Source organism: Paroedura picta, chromosome 11 (genome assembly GCF_049243985.1).
Source record: "Paroedura picta isolate Pp20150507F chromosome 11, Ppicta_v3.0, whole genome shotgun sequence".
Lineage (NCBI taxonomy): Eukaryota > Metazoa > Chordata > Lepidosauria > Squamata > Gekkonidae > Paroedura > Paroedura picta.
The window spans coordinates 25,503,851-25,520,568 of NC_135379.1; the positions used below are offsets into that span (position 1 = coordinate 25,503,851).

At 42.2% G+C, this 16,718-nt stretch overlaps 1 long non-coding RNA gene across 1 annotated transcript in view; it reads right to left on the reverse strand.

The window, feature by feature from the left end:
* Window positions 1-8,463: 8,463 nt before the first annotated feature.
* LOC143820360 (uncharacterized) overlaps window positions 8,464-16,718 on the reverse strand; it is a 116,039-nt gene continuing 107,784 nt past the window's right edge. The window contains exon 6 of the long non-coding RNA XR_013225317.1: window positions 8,464-8,643. This is a non-coding gene — a long non-coding RNA (uncharacterized LOC143820360). The remainder of the gene's footprint in view (window positions 8,644-16,718) is intronic.

Genomic DNA, 16,718 nt, shown 5'->3' on the forward strand with positions numbered 1-16,718 from the left:
CCTTTTGTACTTTCAGGCCATGCAGATGTTATATGGCACACACCACAGCAGGGGTAGTCAAACTGTGGCCCTCCAGATGTCAATGGACTACAATTCCCATGAGCCCTGCCAGCGTTCGCTGGCAGGGGCTCATGGGAATTGTAGTCCATTGACATCTGGAAAGCCGTAGCTTGACTACCCCTGCACCACAGGGTGGTGCTCTGATAGGAGCATCATCAGAGTGAAATTTGGCAGAAATTCCTTCCTGCCACTTTGAACGAAACAGAGTAGAAACTTACTTTAAATCCTTAAAGAAAGGGAAAGAAATGGCTGAATGGTTTTCAGGGAGAAAAGAAGAGTTAAGACAATTTCTCTTAACAATACTTATTGGACAATTTTGTTACTGGAACTGGGCTTCCCACAAACTCTTTGACATCTCGATTCTACTGGGAATATTTCTAAAGGAAAAACTAAAGAACCCTTTAAAGAGAAAAGTTCTAGGATAGAAGCTGAAGCTGAAAAGTAAAATGTGCATTCTGAAACTCTTCTGCAGACATGGAAGAGCCATCATGGGTTCCAATTTCAAACACTTGCAACAGTGCAAGCAATATTTTAAAGCTGCAAGAGAATTAAGATGATTATGGATACAATTTCATTATGTTTTACAAAACTGACTTCGTTATTAATAACTATTACTAAAAATCTAACACGAATCCTTTATGGCAATGTAATTAATGAAATCCCGGCGGCACTTAAATAATTGTGTGCAATCAGCGCAGGAGCAGGTCTCTTGCAGCGCAATCCCAGGGACGCTTTTCTGAATAGACCTGGGCAAGATCCTGGATAGACTGGCTCCGCATTACTGTCATTGTCAGTTAATTCTGCCATGTCAATTTATTATTATGGCAGAAAGTGCACCTGACAGATGGTGTCTTTGTATCATTTTCCAGCCAAAAGATGAGCAGAGGTAGTTTTAATTGCATAGCAGGTGGACAGATCTGGGCCAAAAGAGCAACAGTCAGTGGAGTAAACCAAGGCCACTGCTTCATTTATTTCCAGGAGCAGGGCACAGCACGGGGGGGGGGGGGGAGCTGTCCTCTTGCAATCAGCAGACTGGTTGGGCCATCTGTTTCTTGCAGCCGAGGCACCCACTCGGTCAGCAGCCCGCACCATCTGGGAACCACCCTGGTGGGGAGACAGCAGCTGATGGGTGCCAATGGGCATGAGCCTCTGAGTGACCACCCTCTGCTGTCTGGCACTGAGCCAGCCCGGTTACCCCACTTGCTTAGCATGCGGCCAATCTCTTAAGGAGGCCTTGGCATTCTAGACAGTCAATGGACTGCCTAGCCGTCTGCTCCCAGAGGCCTTCCTTGCTGCCGAGGCTCACACTCGGTCAGCCGGTAGCACCCATGGCTTTGGCCACCTGCGAACCCCCTGTGATGAAGCAGTTGTTGGTTGCCAGTGGGCACAGGCCTCTAGGTGGCAACCCTCTGCTATATGGTACTGCATGTCGCCAGGCTGCCCCCTCCGGGAGTCTTAAGGAGACTCCCATTCCAGGCAGTGTGGTGTGCAGCTGCCCAGCAAAATCAGCTCTGCCCATGCCCAAACGGCCACAAAGGAGGAGACAAACCCCATCTCCCACTCCCACCTAGAACCAGCTCTTCAGATCACCCCTTGTGCTGTACAGCCAATAGCTGCACTTCCCTTCTGAGCGATGAAATCCATCAGCCTATACAAAATCTTCTTCGGCCTTTTCTTCCCTACCCCCTCGTCAGCCATATCTGGTACCCTGGCCACCTCTGTCCTTGATGGGCTTCCGGTGGCTGGGCATGTGCTTGTTCTTTTTCCGGCTCTGCCCACTGCATCTGCAATGGTGAGGCCTCAGGTAAGTCCTTGCCTGTCTTTACATAGAAATACTGGACTTCCTTGGTTGACTTCCATCCAAGTACTGGCCTTGCCTAGATCTTAGATCTGATAAGAAAGGGGGCTTCTCAGCTACCCAGTTCAGGGCTATTCCATATAACAGCAATATGAATATCACTTAAAAATGGAAAAGATCCAGGCCTCAGGTTGAAGGAAACCCCTTTTGCATATAAACCACTGATCCCTGAACAGCTTTAAAGGGGTTACACATAGGTACATTCTTGATTTTTAAGGACTCTAGTTGTTTATTTTCAAATGCTAAGGTTTACATGTGTAGGCGGTATCAAACTCAGACCAGAGTCTCAGGCCAAGGCCTGTGTGGGGGGAAGAAGGGATGGGCGGGAAGATGCCTGGGCCAGATTTCACAAAACAATGAACAAATCTGACCCAGTGGCTGGGAAAAGAAGGTGCTCATCCAAAAATCCAGAAAAAAAACACAAGTTGCATAAGTAAAATATCTGGAGAGAGGCTGGTGCTTTTGAAAATGCCTATTTGTTTCAAAACTGTCAAGCTACAACAAATAACAAAATATTTATTGTATAGTGTGCACATATAAAATGTAAAACTTTAGGGGTCTGAATGTCAGACTGTACAAAGAATTTCTTGTATATAAGACCAAGGGTTCCTGCAGCTATTCGACTCCATCTACTGGTCGATGTTTCACATTTCCAGAGCTATTGGAAATTCCATGCCAGATTGAAGTTGTGTCAGTACAGGCATCATGAGGAGCAACCCGTAGCCTTATAGGTAAGAAATTATAGGAAAGAACAACACCTGGTTGTGAAAAACATCTAAGACGCTCTATTGTGTATATTTAATATATTTGTAACCACTGACAAAGGCTGTAGAAACCAAAACATGTTTGGTCTTTTGTGGTTCATAGGACATATCCATCCACCTCTTAATGTTTTTAAATTTATATGTGCATTTATATTTGTATAATAAATATTTTGGTTTTATTTGTTGTAGCTTGACCCTTTTGACATAAATTGGAAGATTCTGCATTGAGTTTGTTTCCCTTCTTTGGTTGTTTACTTCAGCAAATGCATCCAGCTTGTTTCAGCCCAAACACCTGCAGTCTATGAACTATAATGATTTGTTAAACAGTTCTTTGTCACTGGCTAAAAACACCAAACATATTTAAGCATGGAAGACTTGCATAGGAAATAGACAGGGCTTAAACACTTAACACCAACTAACTCAAATGTGGACAATTTAACTTGCAGATATGATGAAAGTCTTGCTTCAGCGTTATATAAGACAGTGGTCCCCAACCTTTTAATCACCGGGGACCGGTGTACACTTGACAATTTTACTGAGGCCCGGGGGGGTAGTCTTTTGCCGAGAGATGTCACCGCTGCCTGAGCCCCTGCTCCACTTGCTTTCCTGCCATGCCCCTGACTTCCCACGGCCCACTGGGGGAGCCCCAGCCATGGCAGCCACTGGAGAGCACCAAAGTATCACTTTACTTATACTTTACTACTGCTTTACTATTACTTTACCACTACTTTACTACTGCTTTACTATCACTTTACTGCTGCTTTACTATCACTTTACTATTAATTTACTACTGCTTTACTATTACTTTGCTACTGCTTTACTAATACTAAAACATCTCATCTTAGTTAGAAAACTAAAATGAGATGTTAAGAATTAAGAAAATATGTTGAAATACTAAAGATGGAACAGACATTAGAAGGTGATAGAAGAAAAAGAAGAGTTGGTTCTTATATGCTGCTTTTCTCTACCCGAAGGAGGCTCAAAACAGCTTCCAGTCGCCTTCCCCTGTGAGGTGAGTGAGGATGAGAGAGCCCTGATATCACTGCTCGATCAGAACAGCTTTATCAGTGCTGTGGTGAGCCCAAGGTCACCCAGCTGGCTGCATGTGAGGGAGTGCAGAATCGAACCTGGCATGCCAGATTAGAGGTCTGCACTCCTAGCCACTACAGCAAACTGATAGTTAGATTCTAGTCCAGTAATACCTTAGGCACCAAGAATTTGAAGGTATACATTTCCAAGAGTCAAAGTTCCCTTAATCAGGGAGGAGCTTCAGTTCTCGAAAGCTCATTCCCTAAAAACTTTGTTGACCTCTAAGGTGCTCCTAGGCTCAATTCTAGTTGTTCTACTGAAGGTTGACACAGCTACCAGCTGAAACCAACTAGAGCAGTGGTCCCCAACCTTTTTATCACCGGGGACCGGTCAATGCTTGACAATTTTACTGAGGCCCGGGGAGGGGTAGCCTTTTGCTGAGGGACTTCGCCGCCTGAGCCCCTGCCCCACTGGCTTTCCTGACAGCGCCCCTGACCTCCCGCTGCCTGCTGGGGGGCACTGCCAGCAGTAGCTGCCATGCCGAGGCGGAGCCCCAGCCATGGCAGCCACTGAAGACCACTAAAGGTGAGCTGGCAGCAGAGTGGCAGGGCAGCCTCCAAGGCAGCAGCCAGGGAGGAGGACGAGGATGAGCCGTGGCCCGGTATCGATTGATCCATGGACCAATACCGGTCCCCGGCCCGTGGGGTTGGGGACCACTGATCTAGAGGGTGATAATTATTTTATACTCTGCTATGATTCAGTGTTATTTTCTGAAACAATATTGTCCTTTCAAGGTGGAAAGAACTTTTGGGGGAAAGCTGTACTCAGCAAACTGAATTCAGCACACGTGATTAGCCAACTGCAAAATTCCAGTCCTGCATATAATACCTGTCAAGAAGTAAACTATCACCATGGAAATTACACAGTATTAATAGATACATATTCCCAGCATCGCAATGACATGAATCTTCAGAGGCAGCAATGGAAAGCATGTTTCTAGACAGCTTGATATAAGAAGTCCAAAAGCTACAGGCAGCTCAGGAAGGAGAACAAAGCAATTAGGAAAGGCAGCTCTGCATTTTTAGATATACAAATAAATAGCTACTATAGTAAGCACACCCAGTGTATGATATTGGTTACTAAGGCAATAGACTTGGCAAGACATCTTTGCCTTTTGAAACCAAATGCTAAAAGTCTAGCACTAAATCAAATATAAGCATTACAACTAAACATAAATGTATGCCTGTAATGAATACAAATAACTTGTAGATTCTGAATTTTCTGAACAGTAAAGGTATTAATGGCAACTTTTAAGTGACCTACAATAATTAGTTTTGAAATTTATTTTCAGTGGGTTGTGAATGGAACAAGATCGTGGCAAGCAGTTTCAACAGCAAATCATGCACCCAATGGAAAAGTTACTGCTTAAGATTAGCGGGACCTCCCAACATGTAGTACTAGTGGGCTGCTACAAAAAGCTGACATTGTTCCAAATCTGTCTGACCTATGGAAGCTTTAGCTACATTCATACAGCTTGCTCCATTAGTGCAAAATTGAAGGAGAAGAAGAAGAAGAGTTGGTTCTTATAAGCCACTTTTCCCTACCCGAAGGAGTCTCAAAGCGGCTTACAGTCGCCTTCCCTTTCCTCTCCCCACAACAGACACCCTGTGGGATGGGTGAGGCTGAGAGAGCCCTGATATCACTGCTGAGTCAGAACAGCTTTATCAGAGCAGTGGCGAGCCCAAGGTCATCCAGCTGGTTGCATGTGGGGGAGCGGAAACGCAGAATCAAACCTGGCATGCCAGATTAGAAGGCTGCACTCTTAACCACTACACCAAACTGGCATTATCACATAACCAATCAGATTTACACACAAGATGATGCCACTGAGCACAGTTTAGAGTGAAAGCAAAACTGCCTAAATCTTTGCCTTTGCTTTGGACAGCTGAGCCTCATGATATTAGAAGAGATTACATGATGAAGTCACTGAGGGAAAACAAGCCCAGCTCAGAGGGAGGGCAAAGTTTTCTGTACTGTGTTGACCATACTACGAATATATATTTTTGTGGCCAGCTGAGGCTTTATCCCCCAAAAGTGCAACAAACAGGTTTTCATGGAGTTGGATGGAATTGTTCACAAAAGGACATCCTTTGTTTAGAACAGCACTAATTAACCACTGTTTTTTAATTTGCCCTTGCTTCATGGACATTAGTGTGTACATAGTTCCCCCTTTTCTATCTTACGCTCATAACTACCCTGTTAAGTGTATAAGTCTGGGAGGTGGAATAACTGTCCCATGGACACCTAGTTAGCTTCATGGCTGAGTATTTCCTACTCAGACTGGTAGCAGCTCTCCAGGGTTTCAAGCAGAGGTCTCACATTACCTATGACCTGATGCTTTTAACTGGAGATGCTGGGGACTGAACCTGGGATCTTCTGCATGCCAAGGAGACACTCTAGCAGTGAGCCACTCAACCCCATTCTGACACCACATGGTTCTCATGGCTTCTACCATGATTTAATTAGAGACAGAACTTCTAAAACGTCATTGGTGTGCCATGGCAGAGCTGAAGTTAAATGACTGCCCAAGATTTGCTCTGCCCTGTCTCATCGTGTATTATTAACAGTATGTCAAACATTTAGAGGAAGAACTAGAATATATGCCTTTCAGTATGCTATGTGCTCTTGTTTCCCTTTTCACAAATGAAACCACTGATCCCTCCTCATACTTAAGTATCTGATCTCTACAATTCTGTAAAAAAAATTAGTTCTCCAATGAACTATTTCCAAGTTTTGTAAAATGTTTTCCTGGAGGAAATATCTTCTGTTTTCTTGACTAAAATCAGAGGCAATAAAATAGTCCTCATTTTTGTGATCTCAAATGTGGCTGTGTAATTTTTGCAGAAGTGTTACATTACAAGGAGACCAGAAGGCGAAAAAGAAAAGAAAAAGCATAAAAAAGGAAATCATTCTGGGAGTTGTTTTCAACTCATTACTTTTCTTAGAAACCACCAGAATAGTTTTAGCAATTCCCCAAGAGCTTATTCAACATAAGCTAAAATAGCTCATGTTCAGATCCAGTGCTGAAATATTTGCTTGTGTTGGTCAGCATGACTGTTTATTATTGCATCTCCCAACCCTCAACAACATCAAGTTTTCACACAATCAGTCAAGAGGAAGACAGTATCTTATCAAAACAATCTGATAGGTTGAGTTTGCTTTAAAGAAATTGAGGGAAAGTATCATGACAGCACAATGTGTGACCTTCCGCTCTAATTAACATGACCCAATGATTGTGCAAGCCAAACATTTGAAGGATGGTCTCCAAGTTTGTTGCAAATGAAGTAGCAATGACATTTCTAGCTCATCAGGTTTGTTTTAAACATCTGGTTGGCCTGGACAAACATCACATCTTTGGTCTTTTCCTCCTAGATTAACTATGGAGTGCGATTTGCAAACAGCACTTACAGCAGTTCAAAGAAGTCCTTGAGTGCTTCTAAGTGATATATCAGGGTCTCTTGCATGTATTTCCTACTGAAGCCATTTGCACTTCCTTGAGGGAATGCTTCTCTCAGTTTTGGGGAGCAGTACATCTTTTATAGACCATTTAAATCCAGAGAAATGAATACAACATACATCTGACCACCAGCTTCACTGTACGGAAAAATGTCCTGGGGTGTGTCCCAAAAGTCCACTCCCAGATGATAGGGGGATCAGCTGAGAGTATGGTTCTGATTCCCCTCCCCAGGAAATATTGCTGTGTCCAAGCAAAGTTAGATCCCATATTTCCCATGCGGTGGAACAAAAAGCTCACTTGCAAGTGATGCCCCAATCCACTGAGAGTCAACCCCCCCTCCCAGTTTTGCTGTATCCCACTCACTGTCTGAACAGAATATGTTTGACTGCTACAGGTTTTTGCAACCCTAATCTAGTTTTGGTCAATACTGAAAAGGTTTTATCTGGTGTAATTGAAGACCAGACCTTAATTTTGATAGACCTGGCACTAAACACTAAAAAATGCTGCAGAGTACAGGTCTGCATCTGTAATAGTCATCTGAATTGCATATTTTAAATGTGTGCATTGCTTGGAATAAGTCTTAATAAAGAGATTACCTGCCTGCTCATTTAGTGAACTTAGCAGCTGGAAATAGCAAAGGCAAGCATGAGATCAGTTTATTCCTTATTGTTTTCAAGGCCAAATGTTTTACAAAGGACCTTGACTGGGAAGCACAGTGCCCCTTGTGATGTTTCATAAAACGGTGTTATAAAGGAAATTGAGCCTAGTTTTCTGCATCTGCAACCACAACATAGAACCTTCGAAAGGATAACAACTGCTTTGTATTTACTTTAGTGAAGAAGAAATGTGGCAGGTCTTAGCTGGTCAAAAGCACTACTCTAGCAGACTGTTCTACAGGACCCCAGTACCTAACATATGAATGGTATTAAGTCAGTCCCTTTCCTTAGTAGCAAAATATTATGCGAATGGTTTAAAAAGAAACAGCTAGCGGGAATTATGACAAGCAGCACAATTTGCAGAGCTTCCTGCATAAATCTGAGAATTCTGTAGAAAGACAATGCAATGCTTTGATACACCCTTCATAGCTGTAAAGACAGGGGTGTACCTTGAAACATTAACCTATAAAGAGGCACAATAAAACAAAGGAAGAGAAGGAAATAGGCAATGAGAGTAACAGAAGGGGATATGCATTATAAGGAAAGGTAACAGACTTCTGAAATAAAGAAAACAGGAGCAAGGAGGAAAGACAACAGATGGAGAGAGAAAGAAAAATGGGACCAAAGATTTAACTGGCAGGAGAGACTGAGTAAAGGCCTTACTTACCAAATGAGGTACTAGAGATCTTTGGTTGTATCATCCCAGCTATAGCAGCAAAACAGGGCCCTATGGAGAGGTCAGGCCATGGAGTTCACCAACTGAAAACCAAAAGCCATTTCAGTCACACATACTTTTCAGTATTCACCCAGGAAGGTCATTGTTACCCCACTTGAATTGAATGGAAAAGTGAAATGAGCACATAGGATGAAATGGACAAAAATATGCTTTCTCCTCTCTATTATTATTGCTGTTGTATTCAAAAGAGGTATAGGTATTATTTTACTGGATGGTGTCATGCTCAGTGAAATCACTATGTTGTTTATTTCTATGTTGCTGTTGTTGTTCGGTGCAAAGTCCTGTCCGACCCATCGCGACCCCATGGACAATGATCCTCCAGGCCTTCCTGTCCTCTACCATTCCCCGGAGTCCATTTAAGCTCACACCAACTGTTTCAGTGACTCCATCCAGCCACCTCATTCTCTGTCGTCCCCTTCTTCTTTTGCCCTCAATCGCTGCCAGCATTATTTCTATGATTTGGGGTTTATTCTTCCTTCAGTCTTCTAATTCAAATCAGGGCCCTGTGTGGCTGCGGTATAAAAAACTACTGGGAAGCACAAATCTTCCAGTATCTAGTCTAAGTAAGCACAATAGATAAAACTAGAACAGGATAAAATATTAAGCACAAGGCTTTTCTGCTTATATTAGAAAATGCTGAAAAATAGATGATTCCACAAATAAAAAAAATTTAAGAGCTTCACTTGCACATTAATAAATCGATTAATCACCTGTGCACTCCACTGTAGAAAGAAACCTGAGACGCTCTTTAGAGTTACGCAGCAAAAGGTTTACTCAACTAGTCACAATCATTAAGGTGAATTCATAATACAATAGTAAATTTGGGGTACTCTGAACACATTTTTGCTCTTCACCCACCAAATTGTTTGGCTATGATTACATAAATTACTCTATTCATTTTGCTGGAGAAAAGGGGTTAAATTTAATACAGCTGGACAGCTGAACAGCTGCTTTCATGATTTAAATAAAAACAAGCTGAAATCCTTGCTATCAAATGGTTGATATATGACTTGTAATGGGATGTTTCCAACCTTTTCTTCCATATGGTTGCCTATGTTAGGAAATGCACACAGCCTACAATCCAGCCAGATTCCCAGAAAACATCTGGCTCTCATTCCTACTCTGTTGGTTCCAAAGTAGCCTCCCACAAACATTAAATGATTCATAGGGCAACATCCCTTTGCTTAAGGATCCAATTAGGATGCTTCATTGATAATTTTATCATGTGCCACAACTAGAGATATGGGAAAATGGAACACATTCAAAAATGGGTTCTCTGCGTAGATTTAATGCTATGTAATCTGCCCATGTAAAGCTAACATTTCAGGCAATACTGCCATAGCTTCTTTTGAAGAGAAACTAAAAGTTTATCTCTTACCATTCCCTTTAGAGGCAGATAAAGAGGGGTATCTACATTTGTCTGTAGCAGGAAGAAAGAGAAAGACTCAAGAAGCACCTTAAAGACTAACAAAATGTGTGGCGAGGATCACTTCCGCACTGGGAAATTTGCTGCCCCAGCTCCCGTGCGGGAGCACAAATTTGGGGTGGATGAGGAGCAATGGGCCAAATGCTTCCCTGTGAGGTAGCAGGAAGAGATGGGACAACCTGCCCTGGCTCCAACTCCAGCCTGCAGCCTGGTGCAGAGACTCCAGTGTGGAAATGGTCCTAAGGTATGAGCTTTTGTGAGTCACTGCTCACTTCTCTTTACGATGCTACTGGACTCTTTTCTCTTTAATTTTATGCCTTTTTATCAGTAGCAATTAATTTGATAAGGATTTTGTACTTGACAATCAAACAGAAATAAAGCAAGGATTCTCCAGCACTGAAGCCTCTATATATAGCCATGACAATAATTTAGAAACTTTGCCTTAGATCTCCCAGAGGAAACATTCATAGAACAAGATTCTCAAAGGAGGTATTTCAGACTGCCATGGAAAGGGGGCAAGAAAGTTGTGGTTCCCAAGAAGAAATTCTTCTGCCTGTGAAAAAACTCTGAGGAGTGAAGCCTACAATTTTGTGCAATTAACATGTTAATTGATATCTTGTTATTTTCATGGGTGCACAGTTCGAATATTGACATCAACATTTTTAACGAATGAATGCTAGACATCCAACATTTATTTATTTTAAAGCTTCTATACCATCCCTCACATCATGAATTCTATGAGAAATGTCACCTAGTGGAATTTACTGTTTTATTTATTTGCTTAGTATAATTTGTTATAACATGGCGACTCACATATATATCAGCAAGTGGAACTGTTGTATAGCCAGATTGAGATAAAGCAGAGTGAGCACTCATCAGCTGCTCAGAAAGGATAGAATTAAACCTGGCCTGGTGTGATGTCTTCCCAAACTTTCCCACCTTTCTGCTACAGCACCCTGTTATGCATAACATCAGTAAAACCCTTCAAGGGATGAAGTTACAGACGGATGCACAGAGGTGTAACAGAAAACTACAAAGAGAAATTAAAGAGAAATTCTTCCTTGGTAAGAGAAAAGGAGAATAATAGGGATTAATGACTATATCTAAAAAAGCAATTGCTAGAAAAAAGAAAATCCAAAGAACACCACCAATATGCAGCTGACACCTAGCTATTCCTTCGCACCTAATCCTAATGCTGATATTCTGAACCAGTGCTTGGAATCAGTAATGGGTTGGATGAGGGTGAACAAGATGAAACTTAATTCTGAAAAAACAGAGGTTGTCTCGGTTATTAGAAAGGCAGACCTAGCACTTGAGCACCTGTCTTAGATAGGATTGTACTGTCTTGAAAAGGCAGGTTTGCAGCTTGACACAGAAGTCATCTTAGAAAACCAGGTGGCTATGGTAGTTCATAATTCTTTTGCCCAGCTTCAATGTGTACAACTGTGTTTAAGGGAGGGGCTGTGGCACAGTGGCATGGCCTCTAATTGGCATGCCAAAGGTCCCAGGTTGAATTCCTGGCATCTCTAGTTAGAAGGGATGGACAGTAGGTGATGGGAAAGACCTCTGCCTGAGACCCTGGAGAGGTCCTGCCAATCTGAGTAGACCATGCTGACTTTGGTGGAACAATGAATGGTCTGATTCAGTGTAAGGTGGTGTCAGGTATTGTTCCTGGGTCAGTCAAATCTAGTCATGGTGATCCATGTCTTAGGTCAATCTAGACTGGACTAATGCAATGTGTTCTATGTTTGAAGAGTATTCAGAGGCTGCAGCTGGTGCAGAATGCTGCAGCTAGACTACTGGTCAGGGCCAGCTAGGAGGGGAATTTGACCCCAACGTTACAGCAATTACACTGGCTACTGATCCATTCTCATGCTCAATTCAAGGTGGTGGTTTCCATCTTTAAAGCCCTATATGGCTTGGGACAGGAATGTTTGGTGGACTGTATTTTCCTGCCCAGAAATTAAGATCATAGGGAGCTTGTTTGATGGGTATTTGAGAGATGGCTTTTCCAGTAGCAGCTCCACAGTTACTGAACAACCTCCCCTGGTAGCTGTGCCTGACCTCCTCAATTTTGATGCTCAGGAGGCAGTTGAAGGTGGTTTTATTTAGGACTACGATTAAGTTTATTGACAGTCCTGAACTCTGATTCTAAATCTTGTTTTTTATGTTTTTAATTTTATTTTATCTATGCTGCAAACTGCCCTGAGATCCATCAGGAAGAAAGGCAGCTAATAAATATTTTAAAATAAACACTATAAACAATATTTTTATAATTATTATTGCGATTGTTACCCAGTGAATACCTTCTGTGATTTACAGAGAACTCCTTAAGGCCGCTGGGGAGGCAGCCGGCCACCGATGCTTCCAAGGCACAGCTGGCCCATTCCACATTGACATTTTGCAGGAGGAAACAACGGCACGTGTCTCTCTGCAAGGCACAGATTGCTGGAGTCCACAGCAACCACCCAGGCCTTTGATGTCTATATTCCTCTGGGTATTGTCCTGCAAGGGCGTGAGGGTAGGTTTTTTTTTTTTAATAATGTTTTCCATGTATTTTATTCTGTTTCTTCTGTATTGTTGCAACCCATCTGGGGACCTTTGGGTAAAGAGGCAGGATATAAATTCCCAAATAAATAAATACCCACAGCATCCACAAACCAGGCAGAGGTGTGCAATGATGCCCCTCTGAGTAGCACACACGGGTACCACCAATCCCCACCTGCCACTCCAGCCACTGCCCCTCAACACCATTTCCCCCCTATGTCTGGAGATCCAGCAGACAGGGAGGAAAGTCCAGGTGACAACACAACCCGCACATGGCCCGACCACCAGGCTATCCTTCCCTGCCTCCTATGCCCTCTGTAGTGACAATTTGACAACCTACCACAATTATTCTTATCTCTGTATATTTGTATTCTGAATGCTGTTGGAAGAATTTTCATATACTAAGCAGTCCTTAGCTACCAGAACTGTATCTTTCTGTACAATTGTATTGTTGATTTTACTGTTGTCTATGGTGTTGTATAAATTGTGGTAATGGATGACCATCTTGTTGGAGAGGATATCATTATTCCAACAGGTATAGACAATGCAGCAGATGTTTTCACACTACGCACATTTTTTCCTCAGAGATAGAACAATGGATGCTCTGTGGATTTCTTCCATGCTCCAGTACTGCTGTAACAAATAAAAATTAAATAGGCAGGGGGGTTTCCTACTGTATAAACCTAATTTAATGCAAAAAGAGCCCATTTATGAACTCAGTCATACAGCCACACACTCATTTCCTGTATTTATATTTCCAGTTTTCATTCATACACTTGCCTCCTGAAATTTGCCTTTTAAAGGAATAGTCTGCTATTGAAACTGTGGGGGTTGAGACTGCATACTTCTGCCATTGCACTTGTGAATTTCATTATATGCAAAAGGCAGTTTTTATTTGCGAAGACCAGTTTTTCAGAGAGGAAGTAGAGGGGCAATGGAAGGTGAGATCTTAGTTTACACTTTCAATGACCTATAAATCTGAATCTTACCCAGATGATACACAACAAGAATTCTCCAAAGGCAGAGGGAGTGAAGTAGGTGGGAGGTTATGTTGGTGTCAAGAGAAGCCCTACAGGGAATGGGCTGAAAACATTTGCAAAGAATTGGCATAGCTATTCAAATAGATTTATTTCTCATTACTGTACTTCTAAATAATGGTTCAAAGGTTCCGTTCACCATCCCTCCCCCCTCCCCCACTATACTTTCTTTTCCCTACAGACAGAAGGTGGAAAATTCATCTGATCTCTACAAAGGATATCTTTCTAAAAGAATAGACGCCGGTCATTTAAATGTCAGTTTAAAGAAACATAAGGAAAATAAATAGCTTCTAGTAAGCTATTCCTACCAGTAATGCATTGGGCCAATTCACACAACTCCTATGCGTGGAATGAGTTTACTTGTTTTCAAATCATGCTCATAATGTGCATACACCATCTTGCATATATGCTTTTGAACGCCTTTTTATGCAGTATAATATAAACAATAATATAGACAGGGATGTTCGCCTGGCCTTGAGCCAGGCCAGGACCTTTTTGGTCCTGGCCCCAACCTGATGGAATGAGCTCCCAGAAGAGCTCCGCTGGAATTACCAGCTTTCCGCAGGGCCTGCAAGATGGAGCTCTTCCGCCAGGCGCATGGTTGAGGCCAGGGCAGAGCCCGGGTTCCATCTGTGGACTCTCCAGGATCCATCGGTTCAGCTCCCTCTCTCATGATATCGACGGTACGGCCTCTGTCTGAACAAGGTGGGGTTGGAGGGGTTAGAATGCCATCATTGTTGTTACTGTAAATGGATACGGGAATTGTGGGGGTTTTATTGTGATTTTAATGTTTTACTGTGAACCGCCATGATGCCTTCCGGGGTATACAAGTCCAAAAATAAACAAACAAACAAACAAAAAAATCCTTAATGGAAAAAGGCACATTTGAAGCTGGTGCAACAGGAACAGCACCCTGCCATAAATTAGGGCATCATTTCATAGCTGAGCAGGGGTAGGGAGGGAAAGGTCAAAAGGTATTTGTGGTCCCTGACCTGCAGCTTACAATCTGATAGCTAGAAGAGCAGGACCAGCTAGGCGTATCAGAAGGAAGACATCCTCCTCCTGCTCTGTAAATTCTGGTGACAGAAACATTCAGAACTTAAATATGAAGAAATAGGAGCCATTCTGCTCTCAATCAACTGAAATCTGTGAATGAAAATCAGGTGTCTTTATCATGATGTCAGCCAGAACCAAGCTTAAGACCAGTGGCACCTTTAAGACCAACCAAGTTTTATTCAAAGTAGAAGCTTTCATGAACAAGAAATGTGTCTGTACGTTGAATAAAACTTTGTTGGTCATAAAGGTGTCACTGGACTCAAACTTTGTTCTGTTGCTGCAGACCAACATGACTACCCACCTGAATCTATAATGATGTCAGCCAGTCATCCCTGTGTAAATGTTTATTCTGTATTCCTTAAATGTCCTCTGAGCAAAAAATGATATATATTCTATGAACTCTCAACTCAGATGGCGTCCAAGCCTGCTCCAAATTTTAAAACAATAAAACACACATCATTAAAAATAAAAAAAAACATTCACTGTACTGATACAACAACCCATAAAATAGCACTTTAGACTATCAACCCTAACTATAGGCATTCAAGTAGTAAACACACACAGAAAGACTCTCAAAAGCCTGGATAAGCAAACTTTTTTGTGTGGTACGTAAAAGTAGATAACCGCAGCACTGGGTGGGCAACAGTCCTTTATCTGGAACTGGACATGCTGGATAAATTTTAAAATATAATAAATTTGAAGGATACTGGGAAGGGGGAGGGTAAACTACTCAAGTCATTGAAAATTGATTAGTTTCTTTAATCTTTGCTACATTGTAGCTGCTATTTGGTAGTGAAAAGGTTAACCTTTACATGGTAAACAGCAGCAAGCAGATTATCCTGGGGGAATATGGCGGGGGATGATCTGCATTATTTATTTATTTATTTGTTTGTTTGTTTGTTTATTTATTTATTTAGATTTCTATACCACCCATTTCTTTGCAGCTCTGGGCGGTTTACACAGAACATTATAACTTACATGAAACATTAATGCTTAATGACTTGGGCTTGATCTAGAACTCTTCTTCCAACGTGCTTAAATAGACAGGAGATTCACTCCCTGATTTCTCGTCTACCTTGTGAGCTTGGGCAGCCCAAATTAAGTCTGTGCTTGTGGCATACTGCTCACACACCTGGTTCGCAACATATTTTGAGCCCATTTGCATGGAAACCAGGAGGCTGCTGTTCAGAACAAGGGTAGTGTGAATTATCCGTGAACTACAAGTTATAGAACAGAGGCATCTTCCAACTGAAAGCACCCTCTTTTCATCTACTTTGCTAAACATACATTGTATTTATATCTGAATTTTAAATTCATATGACTTGCAGACAAAATATATATAAAATAGTACCAGTAAATAAATTTCTTTTGAAGCCCTTGGGATTAAATGTTTGGAATAGCAATTGTTCCCACATCACTTTTTAGAGTGTCTTCACATTGTTAGCCAAGAGGAATCTAACTCTCCTGAGTTTTTTATCTTCCTCCTAACTTGGAATTCTGAGGCTGAAAAAGTATAAATGTACTTGGCATGGGATTTTAATGCAGCTCACATACAGAAGGGAAAAAACCCTCATGCATATCCAGTGATGCTTGCAGTCATACGACACATTCTGGGAACTTCTATGACATATCAGTTTGGATTTCTATCCCGTAAAGATAATTGAAATTTATTCTTGAAATGGCTGATAGGGACCATTTATATAATCTTTCAGCCTTCTATCTGTTCCATCTGTTTTATTACACATATTACTTCTTCTTGTGGAATAGTTTGATACATTTATTAAAAGCTTCTAGCATGTGACATATTTGGTATATATTATGCCCCTCGCAGGGCCTTACGCTCGGTGGGGACTAATTTATTGGTGGTTCCTGGCCCCCGGGAGGTGCATCTGGCCTCGACCAGGGCCAGGGTCTTTTCGGTCATGGCCCCCAACCAATGGAATGAGCTCCCGGAGGAGCTGCGGGCCGTGCGGGATTTGCCATCCTTCCACAGGGCCTGCAAAACGGACCTCTTCCGCCAGGCTTATGGTTG